The 25,233-nt window shown below is 39.7% G+C and overlaps 1 pseudogene; it reads right to left on the reverse strand.

Moving 5' to 3' along the window:
- LOC132651542 (WASH complex subunit 5-like) overlaps positions 1-23,006 on the reverse strand; it is a 38,097-nt pseudogene extending 15,091 nt beyond the window's left edge.
- Positions 23,007-25,233: the final 2,227 nt, after the last annotated feature.

Consider the following 25,233-nt stretch of genomic DNA (forward strand, 5'->3'; position numbering starts at 1 on the left):
AACATTTCAGAAAAGAAAGTAAAACACTTAAAAGGATAATATCAGTATGTAAGTACATTTATTTGTGTATTTACTTCTAGTAGTTCCCCACAGAGTTTTACATACCTAAAAGATGGCATGGACCTCCATTTTTTTTATACCTTATCACAAAATACCCAGTATTTCTAGATTATTTTCACAATTTTATTTCTAAAATATACATTTATTCATATTCAAGTATTTCCCAATTCTTGCTACAGCTCTACAAATGCTGACCACTTTGTTATAATTTTAAAGTAATTAGTATAACACTTCACATGAAAGATTCTCCTGAATAAAATGTTTTATGAGCAAAGTATCAGGTGCAACATAAGGTGTAACTTCTTTTTTTTTTTTTTTTTTTTTTCAATGCAGTTTATTCAGGAACCTTGAACAATCCTCGGACCCTGGGGAAAGCCAGCCCACAGCTTAGATAGCCTCTGGGTAGCCAACCCAGGCGTGCCACGTGGGCAATGCAGATAGGTCCACATACATGGAAGCAAGCCAGATCCTCAGCCTTAGCCAAATGTGGAATTGTTCGTGACAGAGAGCACTCACCATCGGGAAGGTGGAAGGCAGAAACCAGCTCCATCTTTAAGGCAAAGCATTCCGCAGCTCTCTACGGTTCCCCCTTTTTGATTTAGACGCATCAGGCAAGAGTAGAGGTCTGATCTCTGATATTAGAAATAAAGTGGGACTTTGTACCGATGTTCATTTAGGTGTCATCCACCCAAAGAGCATCAGACCCGTCCGATACCTTTTTCTCAGAGGTGGGACCTGGGGCATCAACCCGCATGCAATCAGACATGCTCTTCTCTGGGTCCAAAGCGGCTGACCCTGAGTGCAGTGCTTAGCCTCGCATCCTGAGCATAACATTTTAGCTTTTTATGGTATCCAACCATGCTTGGGGAGAATGTCCTGCTTCATTGGCTGTAAAGGCCTGACTTCTGATATAAGATATAGTTTCAAGATTTTAAAAATGATTTATTATTTTTTAAATTATTAAATTTATAATTAATAAGCATGAATGATTATTTATACTAATTTTAATAGTATGTAATTAATATTATTAAATTATTTTTTAAATTATAAATTTTTCTGCTATAAAACTTTGCCTCATTTACTTTTTATTTTTTATATTACAATTTATTTACTTTGTATCCCAGCTGTAGCCCCTTCCCTCATTCCCTCCCAATCCCACCCTCCTCCTCCATCTCCTCCCTGCCCCTCTCTAAGTACACTGATAGGGGATGTCCTCCTCCCCTTCCATCTGAACCTAGCTTATTAGGTCTCTTCAGGACTGGCTGCAATGTCTTCCTCTGTGGCCTAGCAAGGCTGCTCCTCCCTCGAGGGGTGGGGGAGGTCAAAAAGCCAGCCATTGAGTTTATGTCAGAAACAGTCTCTGTTCCCCTTATAAGGGTACCCACTTGGATACTGAGCTGCCATGTGCTACATCTGAGCAGGGGTTCTAGATTATATCCATGCATTGTACTTGATTGGAGAAACAGTCTCAGAAAAGACCCCTGTGCCCAGATATATTTGGTCCTTGTGGAGCTCCTGTCCTCTCCAGGTCATACTATCTCCCCCGTCTTTCATATGATTTGCTGCACTCTGCCAAAGGTTTGTTGTGAGTCTCAGCATCTGCTTTGATACGTTACTAGGTAAAGTCTTTTAAAGGCCCTCAGTGGTAGGTTCCTGTCCTGTTACTTTCACCTAATTCCAATGTCCATCCCAATCGTCTTTCTAAGTGAGGAGTGATCATTTTACTCTGGGTCCTCTTTCTTGTTTATCTTCTTTAGGCATACAGATATTTTTTTTTATTTTAACACTTTATCATGACTATTATTTTTAAAATGTGAATCTATTAAACCATGTAGAAATAAGACTATACAAACAAAACATACTTTAGACATGTATAAGTAGATAGACTGTGAGATCTGGATTGTCCAGACATCTTCTTCCTGCTATGGCAGCCAAGTAATCCCTCACTTCAGTTGGGGTGAGCCTCCTAAAGCCAGCTTCATTACAGATCCCAAGTTCTATGTTATCTTCAGTCATTTACCCTTCAAAAATTTCCTTTTGGGTTAAGATGGCTGTATAAATATCATCTTCCAGTTCTAGGTCCTCATTATATCTTTTCTCAAGGAAGGTTTTCCCATTCAAGTAGTTCTTTCCCATTGATGTAGTCTTCCAGGCAAAGTAAGCTCCAGATAGATCTAACTGAAATAAATATTGTCGTTCCTCATTCCACCCACAAATAAACACCAAACGGGCGAACACCACCTGACAGGGTACACTCATGTATTCCAGATGTTACTCTCTATACCAGCTGGGTTGTGGGAATGGGATCTTGGTAAACAAGATAGTATTGCTGGGCAAGTTTCCAAGCTCTGTGCATAAGCACTCTGTAATCTGGGCCCATATCACTATATACCAAACCAATATGCTTGGTAATCAGCTCCACTTTGTGTACATTCCTTTCATCATACAGGATGGATTTCTGCTTTTTCTCAGTTGTTAATACTATACCATGTGCAGCTTTGATTCCCAGTGTAGGAGCCCCTCCAGCTACAGCAGCCAAAGCATACTCAATCTGTACAAGTTTACCAGATTGGCTGAATATGGTCAGGGAAAGCTGTAACTGTGCTCTGCCATCTTTAGCCAGAAAGTTTCAAGTGTACAGATTTTACTTTGTTTTATCCTTTCTTATAGGTCTAGTACCCCCTTATAAGTGAATATATACCATGTGTGTCTTTCTGCTCCTGGGATACCTCACTCAGGATGATCTTTTCTAGACCCCATCATTTGCCTGAAAATTTCATGATTTCCTTGTTTTTAATTGGACAGTAGTATTCCATTGTGTAAATGTACCACAATTTCTGTATCCATTCCTCAACTAAGGGACATCTGGGTTGTTTCCAGGTTCTGGCTATTACAAATAAAGCTGCTATGAACATGGTTGACCAAATGTCCTTGTTGCCTACTTGAGCATCTTTTGGATATATGCTTAGGAGTGCTATACCTGGATCTTGAGGCAGCACTATTCTTAATTTTCTGAGAAAGTGCCAGAATGATTACCATAATGATTGTACAAGTTTACATTCCCACAAGCAATGGAGGAGGGTTCACTTTCTCCACAACCTCTCCAGCATGTGTTGTCACTTGAATTTTTTATCTTAGCCATTTTTAAGCATGTAAGTTGAAATATCAGGGTTGTTTTGATTTGCATCTCCCTGATGGCTAAGGACATTGAACATTTCTTTAAGTGTTTCTCTGCCATTCTATATTCCTCTACAGAGAATTCTCTGTTTAGCTCTCGACCCCATTTTTTAATTGGATTTCTTGATTTGTTGCTTTTTTACTTCTTTAGTTCTTTGTATATTCTGGATATTAACCCTCTGTCAGATATAGGGTTGGTGAAGATCCTTTCCCAGTCTGTAGGCATTCATTTTGTTCTGACAACAGTGTCCATTGCTTTACAGAAGTTTTGCAGTTTCATGAGGTCCTTTTTATTGACTGTTGATTTGAGAGCCTGTGCTGTTGGTGTTCTGTTCAGGAAGTTGTCTCCTGTGCCAATGAGTTCAAGGCTCCTCCCCACTTTTTCTTCTACCGATTTAGTGTGTTTAGTTTTATGTTGAGGTTTTAATCCAGTTGGACTTTAGTTTTGTGCAGGGTGATAATTATGGATCTATTTTCATTTTTCTCCATGTAGACATCCATTTGGACTAGCAGCAATTGTTAAAGATGCTGGCTTTTTTCCATTATATGGTTTTGGCTTCATTGTTAAAAATCAAGTATCCATAGGTGTGTGGGTTTATTTCTGGGTCTTCTATTCAAGTCCATCATCCACCATTGTGTTCCTATGCCAGTACCATTCAGATTTTATTACTATTGCTCTGTAGTACAGCTTCAGATCAGGGCTGGAGATACTTCCAGACAATCTGTTGTACAGGATCATTTTAGAAATTCTGGGTTTTTTGTTTTTCCATATGAGGTTGAGAAGTTTTCTTTCAAGTTCTGTAAAGAATTGTGTTGGTATTTTGATGGGAATTGCATTGAATCTGTAGATTGCTTTTGGCAGAATAGCCATCTTCACTATGTTAATCTTACCGATCCATGAGCACGGGAGATCTTTTCATCTTCTGATATCGTTCTTCAGAGACTTGAAGTTTCTTTCAAACAGGTCTTTCAATTGTTAGAGTCATACCAAGGTACTGTATGTTATTAGTGACTATTGTGAAGGGTGTTGTTTCCCTGATTTCTTTCTCGGCCCTTTTGTCTTCCATATACAGGAGAGCTTCTGATTTCTTTGGAGTTGATTTTGTATCTAGCCACTTTGCTGAAGGTGTTTATCAGCTGAAGGAGTTCTCTGGTTGATTTTTTGGGGTCGCTCATGTATACTATCTTATCATCTGTGAATAGTGAAACTTTGACCTTCCTTACTGATTTGTATCCGCTTGATCTCCTTTATTTGTCTTATTGCTCTAGCTAGGACTTCAAGTACTATGTTGAGATATGGAGAGAGTGGGCAGTCTTGTCTTGTCCCTGATTTCAGTGGATTGATTTAAGTTTCTCTCCATTGAGTTTGATGTTGGCTATAGCCTTGCTGTATATTGCCTTTACTTTGTGTATGTATGTGTCTTGTATCCCTGATCTCTCCAAGACTTTAAACATGAATGGGAGTCAAAGCTTTGCAGTTGGATTTGATCAAATGCTTTTTCAGCATCTAAGAAGATGATCTTGTGGATTTTCATCTTCAGTTTGTTTATAAGCTGGGTTACATTGATGGATTTCCATATATTGAACCACCCCCACATGCCTGGAATGAAGCCTGTTTGGTCATGTTTGCTGATATATTTCATGTGTTCTTGGATTAAGTTGCAAGTATTTTATTGGATATTTTTGCATCAATGTTCATAAGAAACATAGGTCTGAAGTTCTCTTTTTTGTTGGGTCTTTTTGTGGTTTAGGTAACAAGATTACTGTGGCTTCATAGAATGAGTTTGGTAATGTTCCTTCTGTTTCTATTTTGTGGAATAGTTTGAAGAGAATTGGAGTTAGCACTTCTTTGGAGGTCTGGTAGAATTCTGTGCTGAAACCACCTGACCCAGGGCTTTTTTGAGATGGGAGGCTATTGATGACTGCCTCAATTTTCTTGGGGGATATAGGACTATTCAGTCTTTCTACCTGATCTTGACTTAATTTTAGTAGATGGAATCTATCAAGAAAATTGTACATTTCCTTTAGATTTTCAAATTTTGTGGCATATAGGCTTTTGTAGTATGACCTAATGATTGTTTGGATTTCCTCACTTTCTGTTGTTATGTCTCCCTTTTCGTTTCTGATTTTGCTGATTTGGATAATTTCTCTCTGCCTTTAGGTAGTTTGGCTAAGGGTTTGTCTATCTTTTTGTTTTTCTCAAAGTACCAGCTCTTGGTTTCATTGATAATGTAATTGATATTATTGATTTTTAATTATAATTTTTATAAAATTATTTATAATTTATAATTCTGTCTTTTTGTGTGCTCATTTATGTGAATGCAGGGTTGAATGTCTGTGTGTAAACAGGTAACACACATGTGTGTATATGTGTATATGCTAGAAGTGGTGCATGTATGTGTCTGCATGTTAGCATATGTATTCATGTGTGTGTATGCACATGAGTGTGTGCCTGTCTGCTGTGAGTATGTGTATGAATGCCGGTGATTACAGAGGCCAGAGGCATTAGACCCTTGAAAGCTGGAGTTACAGGGTGGTTGTTAGCTGCCTGACATGGTTCTAGGAATAGAACCTTCATACTCCAAAGGAGCAGCACACAGGTCTCCTGACTGCTGATCCCCTGATCCATCCCAGACACTGTGGTTTAAGAAGATAGGCTAACCTCTCCAAAGCTTGCATTTGCTGCACAGTTTTTCTTCCTACAGCAATAGAATCATCATAATCTAGAGACAGTATTTGTTTTGATATCTCTCTGAACCAAGCTTGAAGATTTCCTCTTAATACAAAAACAAAGAAAGCTTATTGAGACCCAAAATCCCTGTGCTTTTAATTTAATCCATACATTATTAATGTAGTTTTCATAGCACTTTTATCATGTGATAAATATCACTCCTAACAATTTTTCCAGCCATCAATAATGTGGAGTGCCTGTGCCCAAGAAAATAATTTTCGGATTTCTGTATAAACAGCCAAGTCTCTGATACTGACTACTAAAGGATCAAAGGCCCTTACTTAAGCTGCAAATGGAAGTGCTACAGTGTTCATGGACATGGAGAGAGTTGGAGGGCACTGACTGTTGGACAGGACATGGAGTTATTGAGTTTTCTGGAGAAGTGAAGGTGGATAAAGATTTGGGTTGTTGGAAATGAAGAAGGTCTTCTCTCAAGGTGAGGGACAATCATAAGCACAGGCTTCTGACCAAGGAGGAAACCAACATCTCAAACTGTGAGGTACAAGCAGAAGGTTGTGGGACTTCTGACCAGTTCAAGGGGTGCCATCGTACTTATGTTTTTAGTGGTCAGAGTGGTCTTTTGGGAAAAATTTTTAAAAACATTTATTTATTTTTATTTTATGTCTATGTGTGTTTTCTTACATATATGTATATGCCAGATGTGTGCAGTGCCTGCAGATGCAAGAAGAGGGTGTTAGTTCACATAGAACTGGATTTATAGACACTTGTGAGCTGCCATGTAGATGCTGGAAACTAAGGTAAGATTTCCTAAATTAACCAAGATCAAAATTATTAAAGGAAAACTTAGGTTATTACCTTTAAATAACAGCCTGATCCTTAGTTGATGACAGGTTTTCTGGGAAACAACCTAGCATGACTAGAAGAATCTTAGGATCCAGGTAGGTCCTTACTAATAACCTCAGGTGACAAGTTCTTCTAGAAGATCACAAGTTCTTTAGCCTTCATTTTTTTCCTCCAATTGCAAATAAATACACTCATGAATTTTATCTAATATTAGGGAGAGATAGATTATGGTTCTCAGCCCTAGCTATGAACCAGTTATAGGAACCCCTGGTTCATATTTCAAAGATCAATTGAAACAGGAAGTCTAGAGTTGATCTGATTGTTGGCCCAGGGAGAACAAGCTGGAAATAGCACAGACTAAATGCAGGTCTCTAAGAACACCACCATGCAGTGCAGAGTTACATATGATAAGATGAGGATTGTTAACTTGGTTAGAGTGATGGTAAGTCCTGACTTTCAGCTTGACTGGATTTAAAAACACCTTTGAGAACACTTCTGGACATGTTTGAGAGACCTGTCCAGAGAGGCTTAAATGAGGGAGACCTACTGTGAGTGTGGGCCACACCATCCCATCATCTGAGATAGACTTAGAAAAAAGAAAGTGAGCCAAATACCAATGGTTAGCCTTCCCTTCCTGACTGCACATGCCTCACAGCCCTGCCTCCATATCTCCTCTGCCATGATGGGCTCTTCTCTCAAATTGTGAGCCAAAATAAATCTTCCCTTCCCTAAGTTTGTTTTGCCCGCTATTCTCTGACAGCAATGAAGAAAGTACCAGCCAGTTTCTAAGGCTTCAATAATATAAGCATACATCTCAAACACATCCATAACTACTCTTCAGCAATTACCATTTTAGTTAGTTGTTTCACCTCTGAAAAGACATCAAGCTTGGTTATGCACTTAGAGACCTCCATCTTGTACTGTTTCCATTTGGATTGTTTCTCTGAAAGCATTTGTTTGAACATCTGTTGACAAGATGGAAAAATTTATTTACTCAAGAGAAAACTCAGATCCTGAATGGACCCTGATTTACTCTAAGTAATATGTAATAGAGGGTTGGAGATGTGGCTCGGTGGGTAAGTTGCTTATCGTGCAAATAAGGATCCAAGTTCGGATCTCCAGAACTCTTATAAAAAACAGGCAGGTGTGAAGGTAGAGTTGGAATCCCTAGGAAAGCCAGCTAGCTAGACTAGCCAGAATTGCTGAGTTCTGTGTGTGGTGAGAGACCATGCTCTACACATGAACTGGAAGTGACTGAAAGGGTAGTCAATATCAATTCTGGCTCCCATTTTTGTGCACCCCTCACACACATGCACCTACACACACCCATAAAACCTACCTACAGAAAGTTTGTTTGTATGTTCACAGACACAGTAGAAATCACCACTGACACTGATACCATATCTTTGCATTACTACATTATAAATCTGAAAAGTAAAGCCAGACATGTGTTTCCAGACTGCTTGTACACCAGCACAACCCAGAGGGCTTCAAAAGTTTCAAGTTTGCAGGCTCTGAAAATTCAATTGAGAAGGTCTTGAGTAGGCCTGTGAATCAGCACTTGAATATGAAATTAAACTAGCAACTACTGTTCTATGGCCCTTTCTAAGAAACAACTCCCATTATTCTAATTTACTCCTGGAACAGTTGAATATTATCTTTACAGAGGACAGAGTAATGAACTAAATGACCTATGTAAGTTCCTTCTTTTTACATTAGGTGACAATTCTGTTTGTTAATTATTTCCATGACATGGAAGCCTACCAAAAGTAGAGCTAGCTACTTGGAGAAAATGTAACTGAAGCTTGTTTTTCTTTCCCTTGGAAACAAATGTACAAAAATACTGATATGTAATCAAAGGACATGTTATATCACACAATGTATAGGACTTTTACACTGTGCTCTTATGAGATACATAGGCATGGATACTAATTTTTCTCTTAAGAGAATCTGCATTGGTCATTATCATAATGAAACCAAAAACAGGAAAAGTAAGTCATGAGACCCCTCCTGCATGTGAGAGGATCAGTGGTAGGCGAGACTGTGGCATCTGTACAGGAAGAATCTTAGTCATCCAGAAAGGACACTTAACCAATAAATGCCATGTAAAAGGATGAGGAACACTGAGGATTATTTATGGAATATACTCTGTCTTTCTGAGTACCTATGATAAATCAGTGTCATTAAACAGTGGCAAAGCAACATAGAAAACAACCTAGATTACAGGCTGAGTGGCTTCATGTCTCCCATAAGTTATTATTCACTTAACTCACAGGGTTCCTATCTGGTAAGACAAAACAGCAGGTGGAGCATGGCCACTGCATTTTTTTGTTGTTGTTGTTTAAAACACATTTTATTTTTTGCGTGTGCATAGATGATGTATGTGAGAGTGTGGACACACATATATGTGGAGGTCAAGGGAAGCTTTCTGCAGCTGGTTCTTTCTTCTGTTTCCTCCCTGTGTGAATGGACAGAATCAAGCTGCTTCCAAAGAGTCCAGTGAACTGACTCTGGATTGGAGATATATACTTGGTTAGTCAGCCTAGGACTTCCTTGGCTGAGATTATGAATGTATCTCCACATGTAGTAAAGATAATATATATATATATATATATTCTAAGGGATCACTGTTGTATATATAATTAATAAATTTGAAAGACAGTCATACTGAGTAAGGCTTTATTGCTTCCTCTCTCTGAAATGCTCCCCATCACACTCTCATACTTTGTCTATCACAGTAATGACAGGATCACGGGACCTTCAGAGATCACCAGGAGATGACTCAATGCAAGAACAAGAGAGCTTTATTATAAGAGCAATCAAACCAGGGACCCAAGTCTCACTGAAGCAGCAGTAGAGAAGTGGGACCTCGAGCCCTGAGTGAGCAGCGTTTTTAAAGGAAAAGACTGCAAGAGGGGGGTTTCCATGAAAGCAAGCAGGGAGTTCATGCCTTGACGTAAAAGTTAGAGGGGCGAGGTGACCTCCTCTGAGGCACATAATCACAATTGCTATTCTTCTAAACTATATCTGAAACATTGAGGAAAATTTTCCCAGCCGATTCCCAACTGTTTCTCAATGATTATTGCCAGTGAGATTGCCTCTATTTTCTATGAAGTATTTATTCTGTGATATTTCCTGGAGGCTGTTGCCAGGAGAGTTAACTTTGTTTTCTGCCAAGTGTACATTCTGTGATATTTCCTGGTACCTGAATTCAGCTTCCAGTTAAGATGGCTCTTTATTTCAAAATGGAGTTTTACCCAGGCTAACTTAAACTGTTCACCACTATGGTGGATCCTTCTCCAAGGATCATCAGGAGCTCTGGCTTTTGTTCCCAAGGATGTTTATGCCTCAGGTTCCTTTCCTTCAGAGTACAAATCTCACCATACACACCCAGTTTTCACACGTGTGTGTTATATACATGTCTGTGTAAGCATATTTGTACATGTATGTGGGTCAACCTGTGTATGGAGGTCCAATTTAGATTTTGAGAATCCTCCTTGATCACTCTTTCCTCTTATGCACTGAGGCAGGGTCTGACAATCAAATTGAGAGCTTGCAGGTATGGCTAGTCTTTCTGACCAGCTTGCTCTGGGATTTCCATCTCACCTCAGAAAGTTGTTATTACAGGTGGGCTGCCATGCCCACTTGGCATGTAAGTGAGTTCTAGGGATCCAAATTCTAGTCCTCAACTTAGTGTACTGGATAGTGATTTTTTGCATCTTTTTTTTCATAATTTGAATATATATATATATATGTTAAAATTTATTCACTTTGTATCCCTGCTGCAACTCTCTCCCTCATCTCCTCCCAGTCCCACCTTCCCTCCATATTCTCCCCTTATGCTCTTTCCCTAGTCCCCTGATAGGGAAGTACCTCTTCCCCTTCTATCTGACCCTAGCTTATCAGGTCTCATCAATGCTGTCAACTTGACATAAGCTAAAGTCATCTGAGAGAAGGGAGTTTCAATTAAGAAAATGTTCCCATAAGATCAGACTGTAGGCAAGCCTATAGGGCATTTCCTTAGTTATTGATTGATGGCAGAAGGTCCAGCCCATTGTAGGTGGTGCCATCCCTATGCTGTTAGTCTTGAGTTCAATAATAAAGCAGGCTGAGCAAGCCATGATAAGCAAGACGTTATGTAGCATCCTTCCATGGTTTCTCCATCAGCTTATGCCTCCAGGTTCCTTCCCTATTTGAGTTTCTACTCTAATTTCCATCAGTGATGAACTTTGACTTGGAAAATGTAAGCCAAATAAGTACTTTCCTGCCCAAGTTTTTTTGGTCATGGTGTTTAATTGAAGCAAAAGTAACCCTAACAAAGACCCCCAGGAAGCCTTTGCATCTCAGCTCTCCAGATGTAAATCCCATTGTTCATATAGGTTTTCATAAGTGTGATTCTCAAAATTTTCTGTATCCCACATTAGACTTATCTCTACAATATGGTATACATTCCCTGTAACAAAATAATTATTAAATGCTTAATTCTGTCATTTTTTATATTAAAAAGTCTTAGTCAGACAAAAGCTATCGCTGGAGTTAGAGTCACAATTAAATCACAATCTTTTTCTGAAAGTTTGTTTTATTTTGCTTTTGTTTTTTGAAACATGGTTTCTCTGTGTAACAGAGCTCTGGATGTCCTGGACTCACTTTGTAGACCCTCACCTTGTAGACCAGGCTGGCCTCAAACTCACAGACATCCACCTGTCTATGCCTCCTGAGTGTTAGTTAAAGCAGTGCACCACCACGCCAGGCTCTGAAAATTATTTTTAAACACAAAAATTCCCTAAGCACTGAGGTTATTAATTTAATATTTTTACATCTTTGAGTATAAACTCAAATTATGCAGTATTCAACAGCAACTAGAAGAGGCTCTCGGGAATGTAACTAGCCTAGCGTCTGTCAGATCTGGTCCTTTTTTGGTGAGGAAGTTAGCTGTTTGGGTCACAGGCAAGAGAGAGGAAGAAGAATTTCCCACTGATGAAATGTGTTGAAAACACCTACAAAATAAGATGGAGCCTTAAGTGCCTCCCTTCATTTCCATTATTTAAAAAGTATTAAGTAAAATGCCTAACCTTAGTAATAAACACCATATGTCTATATCACAGAGTGCACAACTGAACAGCTAACTATTCAAGACATGGCTATCTGTCCCTGTTGAATAAAAACAACAAAGATGACAACCATATTTTTGTAAGCATTTCAGGGTTGACTTTTATTATCTGCCCACAATGGTTCAGCAGGGCCTTCTGGCACCACTTTGCAGTACAGAAGACTAGTCTCTTCATGTCCCACCTCTCTGTGCCCTTCAGATGCAGAAAGACAATCTGAAACTGATATCTATAGAGATATGTTTTCTAGGTTGGCTCTTGTGGTATCTGGTAATTTGAGTTTTTGGCAGAGTTCTGTTAGAAATTATTTTCTAGGCCTTAAATGTTCATTCAAACAACATGGAACATGTTGAACACTGATTTCATTCTTAGAGTCTGGCCACTTGATGCCTGCCAGCTGAAGCTGGTTATGTTATTAGCCCTCATGAGACACCCTGGGCAACTGAGTCTAACAAACCTGACTGGCTGGCAACATTTCTCACTTATTGGACCAGTTTAGCAGGTCCCTATGACTCCACTGAGAGAAGATCTTTGGAAGCCTGGGCCTGTTTTCCTCTAGATTTTCCCACATGTTCTTATCCTTTTTTGATTCTGTTCTCATTCTCTGTGTGCTGTATTAAGTGACAGCTCTGAGTACTCCCCGTGCTGATGTCTCTCAGGGAATCAGAGAAGTAGGTCTTAGGCCTGCCAAGCACAACAGGGAGAGAGGAATTCCCACATAAAACATGGCACCTTCACACAGGAAGAACCATATAAGTGGCTGTCCTGCTCCTTGAAAAGAGGATGGGAGACCCTCAGAGTTTTCTGTGCACTATCCAGTTACAGAGAATTGAAGTCAACTAGGTCAAAGTCATAGAATTAGGTAGTGAGTGACCCACAGACAAAAGCAGATATCCTGGTTTGCCGTTAGCTTATTAAATGCCAAGCAAAACCATTTCACGTGATGCAGACAGATTAAAAGAACAGAGAGATGGGAGTAGTGGCTCAATCTGCAATCCCAGTACATGAGAGGCAAAGGGTTCCTTATTACTTCAAGGCCAAGTGGGCATCATAGCTGAGGTGAAGGGCAGCCAATGCTATAGAGTGGGTGGGATGCTTTCTCAAAATTACATAAGTAAATAAGAAACAAACTCTGATATTCCTCAAGATGTGTTTAAAGGGCCAATTAAAAAAACAATCAAAAGTAGGCTATGGCAAAAATACTTATAAGTGAAAGCCATTTAGATTACAAATGAAGTAAAAAATTCCCAGATGAATGAGGTTGAAGCCCATGTTCATAGAACCACTGCTTCAAAGGTGTATCACTGCTTTTCCAGCCCTCTCCAAGCAACCCAAGCTGCTGGGCAGGCTCAGCAAGCCCTTATTAATTGTGAGGTAAGATGTTATTCAGTGCTTCTGTTTATTCATGTGTGGTGAAACCTGCAGGAGGCCATCTTGTATATTGATTTCTACACCCCCCCTTCAGGACAGACTCATGACACCTGTAAGAGTGGCTCAGCTGTTGTGGAACACTGCAGAGATCTGGTATTTCATCCATTCCCCAGAGACACCTGGGCAGATGGAAAATGCTAGCACTGGTTAGACAAAGAGAACCTCCACCTTCTGTGCTTCCCACCTTCTTTTTTAAGGAAAGGTCTCAGGTATTTCAGGCTGGCCTTGAACTAAATATACAGCTAAGGATGACCTTCCTCTGCCCCTCAGAGATTTGATTTACACATGTGTCCACATGCTCTGTTTCAGCCTCTTCTGGGGATTGAACTCAGAGCTTTATACATGCTAGGCAAGTTTCTACCATCTGAGGAACATCCCTTGCCCCTTCACTTGTCTTGATATGAATTCTGGTTAAACAGAAGACCTAGCATTAAGTTGATTTCACCTTTGGATGGGGGCCTTAATCCAGGTGATGGACAAATGATTTGCATGATTCTATACATGTTAACATTTGATTTCCTGATATATATGATGTGTTAGTTGTCCTGAGCCTGAACATCTCTCTTTGATATGGTGCTGAACAATTAAGGCCAAAAAAAAGTACAAAAATTGATCCTGGAACCAAGGTAAACTCCTGGCCACTTTCTGCAGCTAGTTAGCTTTGCTCTTCTAGTGTTGCTCAGGTATTGAGCTGCAAAGCATTATGGGTTTAGCCTCTGCTGTGTAGAGTCCTACAGTGGGCCAGGAGGAGTGACAGGCACGTGCACATGCCATGACTGGAACAGCAAGGCTAAGTAAGCAAATACTTTTTCCATGTGTAACTCATGCCCAGAGAGGCAAAACATATTCATGTACAATTTGGGTACAGGCTAAAGTGAGAATTTGTGTTATTTACATAAATTGGATAGGGAAGATTATAAGCTGAGTTACTAGGTAAATTCTTGAAATCAGAGAAGGTGTTTATGTAGAAGAGGAAACTCAGCCTATTACAGGTAGGTCAGTGGGGCTGGAGAGGTGGTTCAGGGCAATTCCATTTCTTCCAGAGGACAACTTTGTTTGCCAGCACCCATATCAAACAGCTCAAAACTGAATTGATAGCTCCAGGAATTTGACACACACAGAGATAAAAACAGGAAGTCTTAAAAGCATGTGAATTAGATGATTAAATTTGTACTGTGAATAAAGTGAATGTGGACTTACATACAAAGTAGAAAAATGATGCAAAAACAGAAAACAGCTTATATGAAAAACATTTAGGCAGCTGGAGAGAGTTAAGAAGGAATTCTACATGTTTTCAAAGACATAAAGCATGAGGAAGTCCAATTGTGGATGGGTCCTAGGAAGTGGAAAGAGTAGAAAATAAAGGGAGTGAGGACATCTGGCTGAGGAGCAAGGAGGCTGTGGCTACTGGATCAGAGGGGCCAGTGATCTGGTAGGGCAGCAGTGTTTGCTAAAAACCAGGAAGTGAGGCCGTGCATGACACAGGGCAGGTCTTCAAGAGACAATGACTGGATGAGAGGTAAAAAGCAGAGGGTTTGGTGCATGTGGAGATGTGCACCTGTAATCCTAGCTTCTGAGAAGACTGACCACAGGTTTAAGACCAGCCAGATCTATGGCAGCAACTCTGGGACCAGGCATGGTTACATGCCAAGACTGTGTCAGAAAATAAACTCTTTACAGGATTGCTGAATGCACAGCTCAGTTCAAGGTAGTATGCAATTCTGGAAAACTCAGTGAGTGTTCAGGAAGCATTTGTAAGGATAAGTACCATCTCTGAAGATGCTTGGGGGTCTCAGTTGTCCTCTACTGTTTTCTGAGATTTTATCACAGGTCTTAAAGTCATAGCTCATGGGTTCTATGGAGGCCTTTCCCACAATGGTAAAGCTCCTGAACCTGATGACCAAACTGTATGGACAGAAGTTCTCAAAGAGGGCCATGACCATAAGAGGTTGAGTCCACCAAATTAAAAGCTTCAATCATTAGGCTCACCCCTTTTCTCTACTTCCAATTTTGATCACATCTATGGTCTAGAGTTTCTTCCATTTTATCAATTCAAAATCTTCCCAAGAGACTGGCCAGTTCCTAGATTTCTGATGTAGCCATCTTTGTCTTCCTCTGTTCATCCACTCCAATCTACCAGAGACTCAAACCATGACCACTATGAGTTTCACACACCTAGTTCTGACATGCTACCTGGGACCTTTTGTTAATTTCCTGGAGCTTCTCTAACAAGTTAGCATAAACAGCAGTTTAAAACAACAAAAAAATAGGTTTTTACATTTTAGAGTTGCACTATGTGAAGCAGGGTCTATTGTAACTAAAACCAAGAATGTCAGCAGGGGCTGGCAAGATGACTCAGTGGGTAAAAGCCTTGGTTTCTTAACCTGATGACCTGAGATCAATTCCCAGATCCCAAATGCAGAAAGGTGAAAACTGACACCTGAATGTTGTCGTATGACATCCCCTGTGCACAAGAGCACACATACACACACACACACACACACACACACACACACATACAGAGAGAGAGACAGAGAGAGAGAGACAGAGAGAGAGAGACAGAGACAGACAGAGAATATACTTAAACATGGGTACAAAAAACATATACAAAATACATTTTTTGTTTTGTTTTGAGACAGGGTTTTGCTGTGTTGTGTAGCCCTGGCTGTCCTGAAACTCATTTTGTAGACCATGTTGGCCTTGAAGTCACAGGGATCTTCCTGCTCTTGCTTCTCGAGTACTGGAAACACCACCTGTTTTTTTTTGTTGTTGTTGTTTTTTGTTTTTTTTTAATGTCATCAGAGTTGGAAATAAGAAGTACTAGGAGGTTAAGAAGTTATGTCCAACTTGTGGTTTGATGGCCACATGCATCCCAGAGAGCTATGAATGTGGTCCACTCACAGCTATGTTATAGATGACAGCATCATACCATATAATACCACAAAGGGTAAGTAGCCCTAAATCAGAGGGAAATTGCTTAGCTTGCCCATTTTACCTTCCAAAGGCTCCCTGAACTCCTTAGCATAAGCCCTTTCTACCTGTAAGTCAGAACTGTTTGGTCAAGTCATATATGCCTGTGCCACTTCTGTTTCTGATCTTCCTGCCTAACTCTCCTGCCTTATGGCTCTTTGCATTACACAGGATCTATGGGGACAATCTAACATAGTTTCAGACTTCAAGGTCAGCAGATTAACAACATCCTCATTCTTCCACATGCCCTCTGAGGTTCTAGGGATGAACGCATGGGCATCGTTGAAGAAGGTGGGTAGAGGCATTATTGTACCTGTCATTATTCTGCAGTTACCCCTTTTTATATCTTCACAACTGACTACCCAGTGCCATAAGTGACAAGATTCTTGAACATAGGAGCCCGAAGTCCTCATGTTTCCGAGCCACCTACCAGTGCCTGACAGATGACATCTGTACCAGAGGGCAGCTGATCTCTCCATATTGATACAAAAATCACTACCTTAAGTAGTCAACAGCTTCCCCTGCAAGGCCCCCCTTCTTCTGAATGTTCTACATTGTTACCAGACCCTAGCTGCACAGAGCTTTAGGTGGGCAGGATAAAAAGCTCCCTTGTGTGCATTACCTGAGTCTACTGTGTGAAGCATTAGCCAATGGATGGTGACATTGCAATCTCTGAGGCAGTTCAGCAGCTTTTGGATACTGTCCAGAACCACCTCCTACCTCAAGTAAACCTCTTTCAGAAACTGCTGCACCTGAGCTCGCACTCTTCAGTTGACACTACAATATTTGCTTGTCTTTGCAAAACAAAACAAAACAAAAAAACTGGAATTATATAGAGGAAGAGCTATCTTGAAAATGAATAAGATTCAGCTGAATCCCCTGACAAATGCAAGTTTTTCTTTTCTCTATCTAACAATTCAACCCTCCCGTCCCTCTTCTCTTTTTTATTTATTATTTATACAGTGTTCTGCCTGCAGGTATGCCTGCAGGTCAGAAGAGAGCACCAGATCTCATCATCGATGATTATAAGCCACCATGTGGTTGCTGGGAATTGAAATCAGGACCACAGGAAGAGCAGCCTGTGCTCTTAACCTCTGAGCCATCTCCCCAGCCCCATTCTTCCCTTTTTAAATATATTTCTTTATTTCTATATGAGGTAATAATGTGAATTATAGATACAGTGCTAACAGCAACAGGTGTATTGGATTTTTCTTTTTTGAGACAGTCTCAGGATGTTGCTTGCAACTTGCTATGTAGACTAGGCTGAGGTTTGAACTCACAGAGATCCACCTGCTTCTGCCTCCAGAGTACTGGGATTAAAGGTGTATGTCACCAAGACTGGTTTCATTAACCTTTTTAAAAACAATATAGTACTTAAAATTTTGAGACTCAATTCTAGTTTGGGGTGTGGTTAAACACTGGTGGATTTATCCCTCTGTATATTGTTTTCTTTGTTTAATACTGAATTGGAATGGGTGATATTTCTCTGATCCCTTCCAACATTTTTGTTTGCTTATTTCTTTCTTTGTTTTGTTTTTGTATTTTGAGACAGGGTCTCAACATCCAGCTCTGGCTATCCTGGAACTCACTATGTAGACCAGGCTGGCCTTAAACTCACAGAGATTTGACTGCCTCTGTCTCATGAGTACTGGGAGTAAAGGCATACACCAGTCTGTTGGCTTGAGCCCTTTAACTCTTAGCTTGGATGGAAAGGAGGCACAGAGACAGAGCCTAAGTTGACTGTTCTGGTTTCAGCTGACAAATACAGAGCAGAGCAGACACACTCAAATATCAGACTATGGAATTTTCAATCAGGGTCTTGTTATATAGCCCTGGCTGGCCTTGATCTCATAGTGATTCTACCTTAGCCCTCTGAGTGCTGGGATCACCACTCCAGATAAAGGATGAGATGTCCACAGGAATATGAAGAGTAATAGAAAGTACATCTCAGAAGATCAAAATTTTGACGGTTCTAACTAATCTTTTAGATTCCTGGACATTTCCTTTTACTACAAAAAGGGTCCAATGTTAAACCTTCCTAATCCAATCAATTTGGTTGAAAGCTCCAAAGAAACCTCTTACAATGTCACAAATGAGAAAATACAAAAGTGTAAAAGAATTTGAGTGGTAAATAATTAATTCTTTGTCACCAGTAGGCATCAAATCCACTTTCCTTAACACTCCTTTAGAAGAAACACCAACACTGAGATCATTTTGAGCATTTTTGAAAGGATTCAAGTGACTTGAAGAAAACATGACAGAAGTTTTAGAGTCAATATTGTTCTATGTATAGTGGAAACTATATGACCCAGAGAGCCTGGCAGGAGAACACACTAAGAAATATTAAATACATGCTTGAATAAGGGAATTTATTTATATCCCTTTGTCTGCTCAGCTACTTACTTTTGCCTGGCATTCTTCCCAAAGAAGAATATAGGCACATAATTCAGAAATGAGTATAGAGTCTTATGCTTAAACAAATCAATTGTGCACCAGAAAATATGACTTAAATTACAGTAATAAAATAGCAGTATTTTTTTTTTCACCTCAGCATTCATCCTACTGCTAAAAACTTCAGGCCAGCTCTGCAGGACATGGTCTTCACAAACTGGACTTCACTGTGGTCTCCTCATACTGACTCATTTTAGGTACTGAATCTTTCTAATTTCCTCTACCACCCAAGTTGAAAATGTATAAATAACTGATGTACAGATTTTGTCTTTTAGTCATGAAGTAAGAAATGTGGAAGCACATCTTCCAAATTCCATGGAAAATGTGCCAAGCTCATTTTCTACATGCTAGGCTTGACACACATGGTTACTCACCAAACCTACCTGTTCTTTGATGTTTGGGAGGTCCAGGATATTGTTTAGAGCAGTGATTGCAGCTTTGTAAGGTTCCTAAGCATCAGCTAGATTAACAGTGATGCCCTTGTAAATGCTGATCACCTGGAAGAAGGGACAGCCACTCAGTATTTGTACAGTACTTACTTCCATCAAGAAAAGGGCTGGAGAAATGCAAAGTTATGCACAAAACTGTCGTCTTTTTCCAGTTTCAATTAATGTTAGTGAAACCTTGGGTTCTCCAAAGAAACATAAGGAAGAACTCTTTGGAGTAAGAGTGACATGCTTGCTATTCATGGCAAAGTAACTGAGATAAACCTTTTCTTCCAGCTGCTGAGTACTAGATTCATAGATGAGGAAAATTACTGGAAAGAGAAAAGAAGTATCTAGTAAAAGAAAGCATTTGATTTGTTTGTTTGTTTGTTTTGAGATGAGGTCTCTCTGGCACCATTACAGCCAGCTCAGGTCTCTTAATTACTTTATTTTAATTTATTTATATTTTTCTTAATTAAAGTTTATTCACTTTGTATTCCAGCTATAATCTCCTCCATTCTTTCCTCCCAATCCCACCCTCCCTCTCTCTTCTCCTCCCATATCCCTCCCCCAGTCCATTGATAGTAGAGGTCTTCCTCCCCTTTCATTTGTTACTAGTCTATCAGGTCTCATCAGGACTGGCTGCATTGTCCTCCTCTGCAGCCTAGTAAGGTTACATCTTGCTCAGGGGGAGGTGATCAACGAGCAGGCCACTGAGTTAATGTCAGAGATAGTCCCTGTTCCCTTTACTAAGGAACCCACTTGGACACTGAGCTGCCATGGGCTACATTTGTTCAGGATTTCTAGGTTACAACCAGGAATGGTCCTTGGTTGGACTATCAGAGTCAGAAAAGACCTTTGGGTGCAGATTTTTTTTCCTCTCTCCTTGGAGGAGTTCTTTTCTCCTCCAGGTCTTACTATTTCCCTCTTCTTTCATAAGATTCCCTGCACTCTGCCTAAAGTTTGGCTATGAGTCCCAGCCTCTGCTTTCATACCCTGAAAGGTAGAGTCTTTCAGAGTTCCTGTCCTGTTCCCTGTTTTCTCCCTCTTCTGATGTCTATCCTGTTTGCCTTTCTGGTATATACTCACTTAAAAGTGGATATTAGACATTATATAGGAAAATCATGCTAAAATCTGTACACCTAAAGAAGCTAATCAAGAAGGAGGAACCTGGGTAAGATGCTCAATCCTCTTAATTACTTTTATGCTCTTAACTTTTATGCTAGCAAGATGACTCAGCGAAAAAAAATAAAAAATAAAAAAAAAGCAATCAAACCTGGTTACTTAGATTTGATCTCTTGAACTCTGACATTTGTGCATGATTTACTATACACATACACACATGCAAGCATGCACACTCATGGTCACACAGCTTTTAAAATCAATGAGGACTCTTGAGAACTTTCCAACAAATCTACTGATGTCAACACTAACTGATTTTTAGTTTCTATTTTATGTCAATGTATGTTTTGCCTGTACTTATATCTGTATGTCATGTGTGTGTTTGTTGCCCACTGAGACCAGATAACGGTGTCAGAACTCCTGGAACTGAAATTATGCGTAGTTGTGAGTTTCCATCCATACAGGTGCCCTGAATCAAACTCAAGTCCTTTGAAAGAGCAGCCAGGCTCCTAACCATTGAGTCATCACTCTGGCCTTATTTATTAACTTTTAATCTTGCATTCCACAAAGTAAATTTCACATACTAAATCCCTCTAAGAGCAGTTTTACCCATTTCCCACAAACTTTGCTGTGTAACATTTTCATATTGCACAATTCTTGTTTTTGTTTGTTTTAATTTCATGATTCCTCTTTTATAAAAAAGCCATCTGGCTATGTATTTTTTCTCAAACATTTAAAACACATCTTTCTCTCTTTTTGGTTTTTTGAAAGAGGGTTTCTCTATGTAGTCCAGGCTGTCCTGAAACTCACTCTGTAGACTAGGCTGGCCTTGAACTCAGAGATCCACCCGCCTCTGCCTCCCTGAATGCTGGGAGTAAGGGTGTGCACCACCACCACCGCCTCCTCCTCCTGGGCTAAATGCATCTTTTCAGTTAATGCTTAATTAAAATTAAATTGCAGTATAGTGAGAAAATAGTTTGTAAGATTTCTGTTAGGGGTTGGACTGATGCTTGTATTATGATGCTAATTACTGGCCCTTAAGATCTGGTTACTGCATGGATACACCTGCCTTGTTGTATAAACCTGCCTAAAACGTTATACTGATTGCTTGATTAAAAGGACTAACACCAGAGGTAAAAAGTCTTCGCTCTAGAACATTTCATATGTAATAGGTGTGTCAACAGTTTTACATAAAACAAAGTTTACATGTTATGAAGACTTCCCTGCAGTAATCTAAACCTTAAGAAATCTAGCAGAGTCATATTACAGGTAAAATTGTGAAAGTAAAGTTTCTATTTAAAATTTGACTAATTAGGTGACATCTGCTAGCTTAAGTTTATAAATGGCTGACCGTTATTTACAAAACAGAAAGAATGAACAGCCCTGGCTTTTATTCCCAATAGCCAAATTAAGAATAATTTCAATATATAGTTTTACTTTCAGAGTATCTATTTTAAGAAAAATACTGTTTGCTTAGAATTTTTTTATTATTTTACTAACTGCATAGTTCTTCATGTCACGATTCATAAAATTCTCACTACATAGGACAATTTTGTTGCAGTTATTCTTGTGGCCAATTATTTCTAACATTTTTTTAGCTTTTGGGTTAAAGGCAAAAGAATGGGGCTGGAAAGGTAGCTCAGGAGGTGAAGGTGCCTGCCAACAAGCTTGAGGAACAGAGTTCAAGTCTTGGGAACCATATGGCAGAAGGAAATGACTTCCCAAGCTGTCCTCTGACCTCCACACATGGAAGCATGCACAATAAATAAAAGAAAAAAATAAAAAAGGTGTAAAGGGGTTCTGTTTATTTCTGTTTAATTTTTCTTAAAGATTTATTTCTTTTGTGCAGGGCATGGTGACTCACACCTGTAATCCCAGCACTCAGGTGCATCTCTGTGAGTTCAAGGCCAGCCAGGTCTGCAAACTGAATCTAGGACAGCCAAGGCTACACAGAGAAACTCTGTCTCAAAATAAAACATAATAAAAAAAAAAAGAGATTTATTTATTTATTTCATGTGTATTAGTGCTCTGCTTTCAAGCACACTAGAAGAGGGAATCACATTCCATTACACATGGAGGTTTGAACTCCAAACCTATGGAAGAGCAGATAGTGCTCTTAACTACTGAGCCATCTCTTCAGCCCCGGCTTAAATTTAAATAAAATTTTCCACACAATGTAACTGGATTATGCTTTTCTCTTCCCCTAACTTCTTCCATGTCCTCCTCATCTCTGTGCCCACCCAAACTGGCCTTCAAGTCACTATGTTCCCTAAAATGATCCCAAGCTCTTGATCCTCCTGCCTCTGAGCTCTAAGATGCATTACAGTTGTGTATAACATACTTGGCCCCAGGAAGCTAAATATGTGACAAATTTACAAAAGGGGGAGGAATAATTGCCCAGTTATCTGGAAAATACTCATCCATGATCTTTCTCGTTTTTGCTGGGTGGGTGTGAAGAATGGAAGGTTCAAAATAAAGAATCATTCATAGCATGGCAGCTTGGTTCACCAGGGCAGTGCTACGATGCTCTGGCAAATGGTAGGCAGAGACCTGCAACACAACAGCCTCTCATAACATATGATTAAAGCTAACAGCCCCTAGGAGCAACTCTGTTCTTATCTAGAACCCTAAATATTATCTTACTTTCATGCCCTGACTCAACTGTAGTTCATTACTTTCCTTACAAAAAGAGAAAGTCTTAAACCTGCACGGCATCCTTTTCCCCATTTTTATCTTTCCTGTCACACAAGGAAAATATCTCAGAACTGATGGACTTCAACTAAATAAAACCACAGTTTCTTCACTTTCTACTTGTCCATCAAGTCACTGAAATTCCTCCATCATCCCAATAGAGTTTCTTTTTTAAAAATTTTTTCCAATGAGGTTTTTAATATTTATATTTATGTTAATTAATTATATTTATATTAATTACAGTTTATTCACTTTGTATCCCAGCTATAGTTCCCTCCCCCATTCCCTCCCAAACCATCCCTCCCGCATGACTGATAGAGGATGTCCTTCTCCCCTTCCATCTGACCCTACCTTATCAGGTCTCATCAGGACTGGTTACATTGTTCTCCTCTATGGTCTGGCAAGGCTGCTTCCCCCTCAGAAGGAGCTCTCAGAGGGAGCCCTCAGAGGGAGCCAGCCACTGAGTTCATGTGAGATAAATTCCTTGTTCCCATTACCAGGGAGCCCACTTGGCCACTGAGCTGCCATGAGCTACATCTGAGCAGGGCTTCTAGGTTATATCCATGCATGGTTCTTGGTTGGAGTATCAGTCCAAAAGACCCCTGTACCCAGATATATTCGTTATGTTGTTCTCCTTGTGGAGCTGGTGTCCTCTCCAGGTCTTACTATCTCTTCCTTCTTCATAGGATTCCCTGCACTCTGCTCGAAGATTAGTTTTGAGTCTCAGCATCTGCTTTGATACACTGCTGGGTGGAGTCTTTCAGAGTTCCTCTGTGTTAGGCTCCTGTCCTGTTTCCTGTTTTCTCTTTCTTCCAGTGTCCATCCCATTTGTCTTTCTGAGTGAGGATTGATCATCTTACCCAGGCTCCTCTTTTTTGCTTAGCTTCTTTAGGTGTACAGATTTTTTTTTATGTTTATCCTATATTATATGCCTAATATCCACTTATAAGTGAGTATATACTGTGTGTGTCTTTCTGCTCCTGGAATACCTCACTCAGAATGATCTTTTCTAGATCCCACCACTTACAAGTAAATTTCATTATTTCTTGTTTTTAATTGCAGAGTAGTATTCCATTGTGTAAAGGAAACACCACCTCTGTAACCATTCCTCTGAAACCATCCCAGCTGAGGGATATCTGGATGGTTTCCAGGTTCTAGCCATTATGAATAAAGCAAATGTCCTTTGTTGAATACTTGAGCATATTTTGGATATATGCCTAGGAGTGGTGTAGCTGGACCTTGAGGAAGCGCTTTTCCTATTTGTCTGAGAAAGTGCCAGATTGATTTCCAGAGTGATTGTACAAGTTTACATTCCCACCAGCAATGGAGGAGGGTTCCCCTTTCTCCACATCCTCTCCAGCATGTGTTCTCAATTGAGTTTTTGATCTTAACCATTGTCATGGGTGTAAGGTAAAATCATAGCACTGTTTTGATTTGCATTTCCCTCATGACTAAGGACATTTAGCATTTCTCTAAGGGTTTCTCTGCTATTCTGTATTCCTCTACAGAAAATTATCTGTTTAGCTCTGTACCCCATTTTTTTAATTGGGTTACTTAATTTGTTGCTTTTTAACTTCGTGAGTTCTGTACTTATTCTGGATATTAGCCCTTTGCAGATACAGGGTTGGTGAAGATCCTTTTCCAGTCTTTCAGCTGTTGTTTTTTGTTTGTGTGTGTGTTTGTTTGCTATCTTTCTGAGAACAGTGTCCTTTGCTTTACAGAAGCTTTTCAGTTTCATGAGGTCCTTTTATTGACTGTTGATCTGAGAGTTTGTGCTGTTGGTGTTCTGTTCAGGAAGTTGTCTCCTGTGCCAGTGAGTTTAAGACACTTCACCACTTTTTATTCTTAGAGGTTTAGTGTGTCTAGTTTTATGTTGAGGTCTTTTATCCGCTTGGAATTTAGTTTTTGCAGGGTCTATTTGTTTTAGTTTTAGTTAGTCTATTTGAATTTAGTTTTGCAGGATCTATTTGCATTTTTCTACCTGTAGACATGCAGTTAGACCAGCACCATTTGTTGAAGATGCTGTCTTTTTTCCATTGTACTATTTTGGATTCTTTGTTAAAAATCAAGTATCCATAGGTGTGTGGGATTATTTCTGGTTGTTCTTTTCCATTCCATTGATCCACCATTCTGTTTCTATGCCATATCCATCTAGTTTTTATTACTATTGCTCTGTAGTAAGGCTTGAGATCAGGGATGGGGATACCTCCAGATGATCTGTTGTTGTACAGGATAGTTTTAGCATTTCTTTTCTTTTTTTCCA

This window comes from Meriones unguiculatus (genome assembly GCF_030254825.1).
Source record: "Meriones unguiculatus strain TT.TT164.6M chromosome X unlocalized genomic scaffold, Bangor_MerUng_6.1 ChrX_unordered_Scaffold_31, whole genome shotgun sequence".
Classification (NCBI taxonomy): domain Eukaryota; kingdom Metazoa; phylum Chordata; class Mammalia; order Rodentia; family Muridae; genus Meriones; species Meriones unguiculatus.